This window comes from Helianthus annuus, chromosome 10 (assembly GCF_002127325.2).
Source record: "Helianthus annuus cultivar XRQ/B chromosome 10, HanXRQr2.0-SUNRISE, whole genome shotgun sequence".
In the NCBI taxonomy this organism is placed as follows: domain Eukaryota; kingdom Viridiplantae; phylum Streptophyta; class Magnoliopsida; order Asterales; family Asteraceae; genus Helianthus; species Helianthus annuus.
This window is the reverse complement of record NC_035442.2, coordinates 139,500,981-139,511,266: the sequence shown is the minus strand read 5'-3', so window position 1 is coordinate 139,511,266 and position 10,286 is coordinate 139,500,981. Positions and strand designations below refer to the sequence as shown.

The window sequence follows — 10,286 nt, the reverse complement described above, 5'->3', positions numbered from 1 at the left end:
GTCCTCGATGATTCGAAAGCTCCTAGCTTTCTTATGCGACCTCTATCACCTTTGTATACTGTTGAAATGGTTGAAGGTGATCGAATGATGATGATGAGGGTGGTGGTGGCTCACGGCCGAACTAGAGGAAGAGGGAGAGAGTTTTTGTGTGTTGTTGATGTGAAGATGTGAGATGTTAGTTCAAAACTTAAGGTCCTACTTATAATCCCCCAACATGGTATTACCTAGTGGTCTTTGTGTCTCTTAATGATCCAACACAATCCAATAAACAAATCAAAGAAATCAAGGGGTGGGTCCACCCCTTGTAACCGTAAGAATGAGGGGGGGGGGGTTGGTTAGGATGCAATGGTTAGTTATGTTAATTAGTTAGGTTTTAAGTACTTAGTTAAGGATATATGTTAGTAGATACTTTGTATGATGTGTTGAGGTGTTCGGGGATCATGACTAGCTTAGAAAAATAAGAACAATGCTTCTAGCATTATTTTTGGTGTTCCGGGTAATGTCCGGTTGTTCGGTTTGATACTGTTCCGTTAAAGTGCTAAGTTATTCCATATAGTGTCCTATATATATATATTTCTGTAACACTTTTAATTCCCAACACTCAGGAAAGCATACAGGACTATTTAGTAACTTTTCTGCACAAGACTAGTATGTTAACAACACATGTAAGTATGACACAGAAATCATAAAGCAGTTAAGTAACTCAGCACAGACATCAAGCACTTTAATTAACATAAATAAATTGTACGGATACATGATGTTTTGAGGGTTGTCACATTCTCCCCCTGTTAAGAGAATTTCGTCCCGAAATTTAGCACGTGGTTACTGAGGAAGCTAGTTAAGTTGCGTTGGTTTCCTGGTTTTCCTGGGGTGTCACATCATCCCCCCCTTGGTTTGGAATTTCGTCCCGAAATTCTGCAGTAGCTTCAGCCTCAGTAGTGGTTGCACTTTTCTTAAACAGCTGGGGATACTTGAGTTTCATTTGGTCTTCTCGTTCCCAGGTATACTCCGGGCCACTACGGGAATTCCAACGAACTCGGATAAGATGTATTCTACTACGCTTGAGAATCTTAACATCTCGACCAGTAATCTCTACTGGTTCCTCGACGAATCGCAGCTGGTCGTCAATAGTGAGTTCCTTGAGAGGAACTATGAGGGTCTCATCTGACAGACACTTCTTCAGATTCGACACATGGAAAACATTGTGAACTCCGCTGAGTTCTACCGGTAGATTCAGCTTGTAGGAGACTTTGCCAATTTTCTCAATGATTTCGAACGGTCCAACATAACGCGGATTGAGTTTGCCTCGTTTGCCAAAACGAACTACACCTTTCCAAGGTGAGACTTTGAGTAGCACCCGGTCCCCAACCTGGAACTCGAGCGACTTTCTTCGCTTATCAGCATAGCTTTTCTGACGGTCACGAGCTGCCGCCATTCGTTGCCGTATCTGAGCAATTCGATCGGTTGTATCTACTACAAGTTCTGGGCCAGTGATTTGGCTATCACCAACTTCTGCCCAACAGAGAGGTGATCGGCACTTCCATCCATACAATGCCTCGAACGGAGCGGCCTGGATGCTGGTGTGGTAACTGTTGTTATATGAAAACTCCACTAACGGGAGGTGTTTTTCCCAGCCATTACCAAAGTCGATTACACATGCCCTAAGCATTTCTTCAAGGGTTTGGATGGTGCGTTCTGATTGCCCATCCGTCTGTGGATGATAAGCGGTGCTCATATCTAAACGTGAGCCAAAAGACTTGTGCATAGCTTGCCATAATTCAGATGTAAAACGCGAGTCGCGATCAGAAATGATGGAGGTTGGCACTCCGTGCCTTGATACTACTTCCTTTAGGTAAACGTCTGCTAGGGTAGAAAACTTATCTGTTCCTTTGATAGCCAGAAAATGTGCAGACTTGGTTAGTCGATCCGCGATCACCCAAATGGTATCGTTTCCGCGTTGAGATCTAGGCAGGCCAGTAACGAAATCCATGGAAATCTGCTCCCATTTCCATTTCGGGATCTCTGGTTGTTGAAGTAGGCCTGATGGTTTCTGATATTCGGTCTTGACTCTCGCACAAGTCAAACATTTGCTAACGTAGGTTGCTATGTGGGCTTTCATGCTAGGCCACCAGTATGTAGTCTTGAGATCATGGTACATCTTATCCGAACCAGGATGTACTGAATAACGAGACTTATGTGCTTCATCCATCACAAGCTCGCGTAAGCCTCCATAAAGTGGAACCCAGATGCGCCCATTAACATAGTGGGCGCCGTCTTCCTTTTGTTCTAACCGCTGCCTTGACCCTCGCAGGGACTCAGCCCTGATGTTTTCTGCTTTCAATGCTTCAACCTGAGCATCACGAATTTGAGCTGGAAGGTTAGAGTGAATGGTAAGCTGTAACGCACGTACACGCTTAGGTATAGTATCCTTTCGACTGAGGGCGTCGGCCACAACATTAGCTTTGCCCGGATGGTACTTTATCGCACATTCTTAATCGTTCAAGAGCTCGACCCATCGGCGTTGCCGCATGTTTAACTCCTTTTGCTTGAAGATATGCTCGAGACTCCTGTGATCAGTGTAAATGGTGCACTTGGTACCGTACAGGTAATGTCTCCATATCTTAAGTGCGAAAACAACTGCTCCCAATTCCAAGTCGTGCGTAGTGTAGTTTCTTTCGTGAACCTTAAGTTGGTGCGATGCGTAGGCAATGACCTTGTCACGTTGCATCAACACGCAACCAAGTCCTTGGATGGAAGCATCGTAATAAACCACAAAATCATCTGTGCCTTCATGCAATGAGAGGATAGGTGCGCTACAAAGTCTATCTTTTAAGTGCTGAAATGCGGATTCCTGTGCATCACTCCAACGATAGGTGACACCCTTCTGAGTCAGCGAAGTGAGAGGTTGCACAATCTTGGAGAAATCCTTGATGAATCTTCTGTAGTATCCTGCCAAACCCAAGAATTGGCGGATTTCTGTTGGTGTACGGGGTGCAGCCCAGTTCTTGATCGAGTCAACCTTGGATGGATCCACATGAATCCCATCCTTGTTTACCACATGGCCTGGAAAGTGGACTTCGCGAAGCCAAAAGTCACATTTTGAAAACTTGGCATACAACTGCTCTGTTCGAAGAAGTTCCAAAATAAGCCTCAGGTGTTGCTCGTGTTCTTCCTGACTCTTCGAATAGATCAGGATGTCGTCGATGAATACAATGACAAACTTATCCAGGTAATGCTTGTACACTCTGTTCATGAGATCCATGAAGACTGCAGGTGCATTCGTCAATCTGGAAGGCATAATCAGAAACTCGTAATGCCCATACCGAGTCCTGAATGCTGTTTTAGGGACATCCTCGTCTCGGACTCTTAGTTGATGGTAGCCTGACCTTAGGTCAATCTTGGAATAGAAGCTCGGCCCTTGCAACTGGTCGAACAAGTCATCAATGCGTGGAAGAGGATAACGATTCTTCACGGTCACTTTGTTGAGTTCGCGGTAGTCAATACACATTCTGAAGGTACCGTCTTTCTTCTTTACAAATAGCACTGGAGCTCCCCAAGGCGAAGAGCTAGGACGTGTGAAACCTTTTTCCAAGAGTTCTTGTAGTTGCGTGGACAGTTCTTCAAGTTCTGATGGAGCTAGACGGTAAGGTGCTCGAGCTATGGGCGCTGCTCCAGGAGCTAGCTTGATTTGAAATTCGACTTGACGATGAGGTGGAAGACCAGGTAATTCCTCAGGAAATACCTCAGGAAAATCACGTACAATAGGTATGTCTTCTATCTTCCTTTCTTCCGAGGATGTATCAGAAACGAGGGCTAGAATAGCAGTGTGGCCCTTTCGCAAACACTTCTGGGGCTTAAGGAAAGAGATGATGCCCACAACAGCACCACTCTTGTCGCCACGAATTACGAGAGGTTCTTTACCAGAACGAGGGATGCGGTCAATTTTCTTGTTACAAAGAATTTCCGCTTGCTAACGAGATAACCAATCCATCCCAATAAAAACGTCGAAACTACCCAGAACGATAGGACTAAGATCGATAGAGAAGGTCTGACCAGCTAGGACGAGGTTACAACCGTTAACTATGTGTGTGGCTTCAAGATTTTTACCGTTTGCTAATTCTACCGTGTGTTTGGTGTTCAGAAGTGTTGGAGTGCGCTTAAGCATTTGGCTAACTTTCAAGGACACATAACTAGTATCGGCACCCGAATCAAATAAAACAGTAACAAAGAAGTCGTCCAGAAGAAACTTACCCATCACAACGTTGGGATCGTTCCTTGCATCACCCTGACCAATCACAAAGGCACGACCTCGGGCGCCATTGCCATTATTGTTACTTCCGTTGTTGTCTCCATTGTTGTTCCCGTTTCCTTGGTTGTTGTTGTTCTGATTCTGGTTCAGCTGAGGACAGTTCCTCTTAAAGTGGCCTTCAGTGCCACACTGAAAGCATCCTTTATTGCCCTGCTGTTGCTGCTGCTGGTGGTTCTGTGGAGCTTGTTGTTGCTGTTGACGATTTTGATTCGCATGACGTGGGCTCCTGCAATCCTTGGCCTCATGACCTAGCTTGTTACATCTCTGACAACGACCTTTGTTGCACGGCCCCCTATAGTGCAAATTACATCGATTGCATTTAGGGTGATTTCCCTTGTATCCACCCTGACCTTGATTCCCAGAAGACTGCTGACTAGGGCTCCTGTACTCATCTGTCTTTCGCTACTGGGATTGAGACTGAACTGAAGTAGAACCCTTGCCCGAATTTCCTTCCCACTTGCGCTTGTTATCACTAGGAACATCAGAAGTAGTAGCGCTAATACGCTTGGGCAGTTTGTTCTGCTCAACTGCCTGATCAATGAGACAATGAGCCAACCGAATGACTTGCTGAATGGTGCCAAGATTAGCTGAGGTCACGTGACTTTGAATTTCTGGCACCAAACCCTTAAGGTACAGCTCGATACGTTTGATAGGAGGATCCGCCATAGTGGGACACAAGATAGCTAGTTCGTTCGACCTCTTTGTGTATGCCTCGATCTCAGACCCCGTCATTTTCAGATTGAAAAATTCCACCTCTAGCTTGTGGATGTCGTCACGACTACAGTACTCTTCTTTGATCAGTTCTTTGAAGTCGTTCCATGGGGTGACATTAGCAACCGCCAGCCCAAGCAGTTGAACCTGTGCTTTCCACCAGGTTAACGCAGCACCTTCGAGTGTTCCAGTAGCAAATTTCACCCTACGATCTTCCGGGCATTCACACATCTTAAAAAACAGACTCAAGCTTCTCGAACCAGTGAAGAAGACCTACAGCCCCTTCTGTGCCGCTGAAAGTACTAGGTCGGCAATCCATGAATGTTTTGAATGTGCACACAGGAGGCTGTGCAGGTTGACCTGTCGTGAGAGTAAGGAAGGACAAAGTTTATCACAAGGGTTGGTTTATGAGAGTAGGATCTAAACATCCTAGGATAGGTCAAAATAGCAGGTTATACCTCCTGCTGGAGCTGCTGCGAGTGCCTCAGCAACTCGTTCATTGATCAAAGCCGTCAACTAGGCTTGATTTAGGTTGATACATCCTCCGTCCGTTCATGATCTTCACAATGAAGCAACGTAAGTGAGAAAAGTGTCGCGAAAGTGCGTAAGTGGGGGACGACAGTGGAGAGTAAGCACACAAGGTTCAATTAGCAATTATCACGTTAACTAATGCATAGTGTGAACTATCTAACCGACAATATAACATAACTCATACCACCTATTGTGTCGAGTCTTGCACGTGGAGCGAAGCGTCGTTGTGGTTCGTTGAGCACTGTACAGGTTATAGTCTGGTTTTGTCAAAAAGCTTTTCCCTTTTTAAAACCAAGTTCACTATAACCAATGGCTCTGATACCAATCTGTCACACCCCCAAAATCCACCATGCGGAGTATCACCGCTTGGAGGCGTGACATGACCAGGATCGAGCCACCAATCATATTGAACAACACAATTAAGTAAATAAAACCAACCACAATAGACCAAAAGAAAGTAAACCGACTTTAAGTTAACAGCGGAAGCATAATACGTAAAGCTAAAACATAAGTTCATAGTTCATAGTTTAAAGACCAAAACATAAGTTCCATAAGTTCATAAAGTTTATTTATTAAGCACGGGATATAATAGTCCTTATCCCACAACGACCTCTTCCTCGTGCAAGCTCCATAAGCTTCTAACGACCTGTAAAGCATGTAACAACGAGTCAACAACAAAGTTGAGTGAGTTCACGGTTGGTTGTTTAGTTTTAAGTTGTTTCCGAAAACATGGTTTGTCTTTCGTTGGCTTAATTGCCATGGGGGTTACCCCATAGTTGAAAGTATGATTAACCAGCTCCTTCTTTATTACCCAAACCATATCCATAATCAGTGGGGGCTTCCCCATGTGAACCACTAGACCATACCATATCGACTACTAACGAAAATAAGTTGTGCCCTACATCAGTGTCTATCATCACTGACAGTTTTCCATAGTCCATTAGTACACGCCCGTCCGACTGGCACGGTGTGAGGTTTGTTAAACCTAATAGCGCTATTAACTAATGACCCGCTCGCCATTGGCCTCGGCGATTAAGTCGATATAAAATGAGGGACTTAATGATAGAGTTTTGTCTAGTAAGTTTTAAGGTTGTTGTCCTACCCAAGGAGGACGAACGTACGTATTCTACCCAAGGAGAATACGCAGGATTTATATTGCCATCCTACCCAAGGAGGATGGCGGTACATATCCAACCCAAGGAGGATATGTAGGTTCCATTTTAATTCTTTAACCCATTCCCAAACTACCGGGAATCCCATGCCATAGAAAGTGTGTGAACTCACCTCGGTTTGCTCGGTTAGATTAGTTACTCTAATAAACGGGAATCAAGCACGTCCTAATAAGGTACATATAACAATCAGTTTCTCATGCATAACACGTATCCTACGTACGGTTTATCTACTCATTACTTCTATCACGTACGACACAATTCTAATGTCAAGGTACTTTGTTAAGTTGTATTATTTTACCCTAAAATAATATAACTATCTCACAAAATAAGCAAGTATCCACACAAGTGTTCTAATATAAGATATATATTCTAAATATATATTTACCCATTTTTATTTACAAAAACCAACCTCCGACACTTTGTATTTTGTTACCAAAAATTATGACGAAGTTTATATTCGAAACACAAGTTATAAAATATACTTGTAACGCTTGTTTAGAAAAATATTTTCTAAGTGTTGGAATTTTTAGAAAATTTCGCCAGAGTTTCCTTTGTAAATGGAGGTGTCCATGCTCATAAGCATATCATTTTCTTTTCCAAAACTCATTCAACAATCAATAAAAAGTTACTAAACAATATTACACTAGTCAAGTGCAAAACAATGCACTTTACATACTAACATGAACTTGGTTTTTAGTAAAAAAACGCGTAGTAACTTAGTGGGGTGTTTAATGGGTTTAGTTACCCTCCAAAGTGTGTTTATTTTTGTTAAAATCTTACTCTCGGGGTTTTTAGATGTTCACAACTAGTGAACTTATTTTACAAAAATATCTATTTACAATATTTTCATGTTTCACTAGTATCCATATACTTAGTTTATTTCAAGGATGGTGTAAGTATATGTAAGAGTCATACTTATTCAAAAACCGCCTTTTAAACTTGGTTTTCTTAAATAACTCATACACAAGTCTCGAGTTTACAAGTTTACTAGTCCACTAGGTTTATTATTTTCTAAGAAAAATCACTTTTATTCCCAAATTCATGTTCTAACAAGAAGATGATTATTTTATGTACACATAATCACCTCTAACTTGTTAAGTCATGTTTTTAATCATAACTTAACAAGCTTCATATGATGATCAAACATCATATTGCTAGTAATCACCAAATAAACATAAAGTAATCATCAACATGACCAAACAACTTCATTTCATCATGTTTTCATCTTATTTCATCATCATGTTACTTTATATTCAAGACTTTGTTTATGATCCTTTAGTGTTCATGGATTCTGATCATAAAATAACTATTAACCACTCTAAATATGAAGCAAATGAAGATTCAAGAGACTTACTACTAGCTTTTAATCTAGGGAAGATCAAGAGTAGAAATGAGGTGGTTAATAGCAAATAGAGAAGGTCCTTGATGATCCGAAAGCTCCTAGCTTCCTTATGCGACCTCTAGCACCTTTGTATACTCTTGAAATGGTTGAAGGTGATCGAATGATGATGATGAGGGTGGTGGTGGCTCACGGCCGAACTAGAGGAAGAGGGAGAGAGTTTTTGAGTGTTGTTGATGTGAAGATGTGAGATGTTAGTTCAAAACTTAAGGTCCTTCTTATAATCCCCATACATGGTATTACCTAGTGGGCTTTATGTCTCTTAATGATCCAACACAATCCAATAAACAAATCAAAGAAATCAAGGGGTGGGTCCACCCCTTGTAACCGTAAGACTGGGGGGGGGTTGGTTAGGATGCAATGGTTAGTTATGTTAATTAGTTAGGTCTTAAGTACTTAGTTAGGGATATATGTTACTAGATACTTTGTATGATGTGTTGAGGTGTTCGGGGATCATGACTAGCTTAGAAAAATAAGAACAATGCTTCTAGCATTGTTTTTGGTGTTCTGGATAATGTCCGGTTGTTCGGTTTGATACTGTTCTGTTAAAGTGCTAAGTTATTCCATATAGTGTCCTATATATATCTTTCTGTAACACTTTTAATTCCCAACACTCAGGAAAGCATACAGGACTATTTAGTAACTTTTCTGCACAAGACTAGTATGTTAACAACACATGTAAGTATGACACAGAAATCAGAAAGCAGTTAAGTAACTCAGCACAGACATCAAGCACTTTAATTAACATAAATAAATTGTACGGATACATGATGTTTTGAGGGTTATCACATCTTTTGGCGAAGTAACCGTCCGGGGTAGGGTACCGCGGGATTCTTGGCGGGCTCGTGATTTAGTAGAGGAGTCGTTTCCTTTTGGGGTGTTGGCGAAGTTGCGGATTGATTGGATGGACTCTTGTCGGATGGGGGTAACGGAGCCTTCTCGGGACCTACGATACGGTTTCTCAATGTGATGAGATGTACTTGAGCCTTTGGGTTGGTTTCGGTATTGCTGGGTAACGCGCCTTGTGGTCTTTTAGAGAAATTTGGATCTAGTTGATTTAGTTGTTTTTCAATGTTTTGAATACTAGCTTGTTGATTTCTAAAGTTCGGTTCCATTTGTTGAAATCAATCCGAGTTTTTCTTTTTGGTGTTGGAGATGAGGCGTGAGATATTATCTTCAAGCCTCTCTCGTCCCCCTTGTTGTTGTTGAGAGATTTTTTGTGACTCATTTCTTCGTTGTTGAAAGTTTGTTCGTTGGTTTTGATTTTGTTGGTTACTACTATTGCCGGGTTCTCTCCAACCAAGGTTTGGGTGGTTACGCCATCCTTGGTTGTAGGTACCCGTTGGAGGACCTGACGGTCTAGGTCTATTATCAATGTAGTTTACCGTTTCTGTTTGATTATCCATTTCTTTCATACAACTCCAATTTTCGTGTGGTCCACCACACCCTTCACAAGCCATAACTGAGGCCGTTTTTGCCATTTCTAACTTTTTGATTTTCGAAGAGAAGGCCTCGATTTGGGCTTGTGTAAAAGTGCTTTTTTCAACCCTGTGCCTCGAGGAGTGTGCCACTGAAAATTGTTTTGAGCAATTTCCTCAATTTGATTATAAATTTCATTTGGGCACGATTACCTAGAAGTCCCCCGGAGCTAGAGTCAAGTGTTTGTCTTGTGTGCGGAAACAACCCATTATAGAAAGTGGATACTTGTTGCCATACTGCAAGACCATGATGAGGGCATTTTCTTAGTAGCTCCTTGAACCTTTCCCAAGTTTCATATAAGGATTCCCTGTCCTCTTATGAGTATGTATTAATTTCAGTTATTAATTTAGCCGTTTTAGAAGGAGAGAAATACTTATATAAAAACTTTTGGGCTAGTTCATCCCAAGTGTCTACCGAACCAACTGGTAGGGTATTAAGCCAAGCCTTAGCACGGTCTTTTAGTGAAAATGGGAACATTCGGAGGCGGATAGCGTCATTCGATGCTCCGTTGATCCTAAAAGTATCACATATTTCCAAAAAGTTGGTAATATGTAAATTGGGATCTTCGTCCGCAAGCCCGTGGAAAGTTGTGGAGTTTTGGAGCATTTGAATCAAATGCGGCCGAAGTTCGAAGTTGTTGGCATCGACATTCGTTGCATTGATAGCGGCACTGAGATTACCTACC

The 10,286-nt window shown here is 42.1% G+C and overlaps 1 non-coding gene across 1 annotated transcript; it reads left to right on the top strand.

Annotated features, from left to right (window-relative positions):
- Positions 1-9,842: 9,842 nt before the first annotated feature.
- On the top strand, positions 9,843-9,949 carry LOC118483397. Its single transcript, XR_004870685.1, has one exon. It is a non-coding gene; the product is annotated as a small nucleolar RNA R71 (small nucleolar RNA).
- The last annotated feature ends 337 nt before the right edge of the window (positions 9,950-10,286 follow it).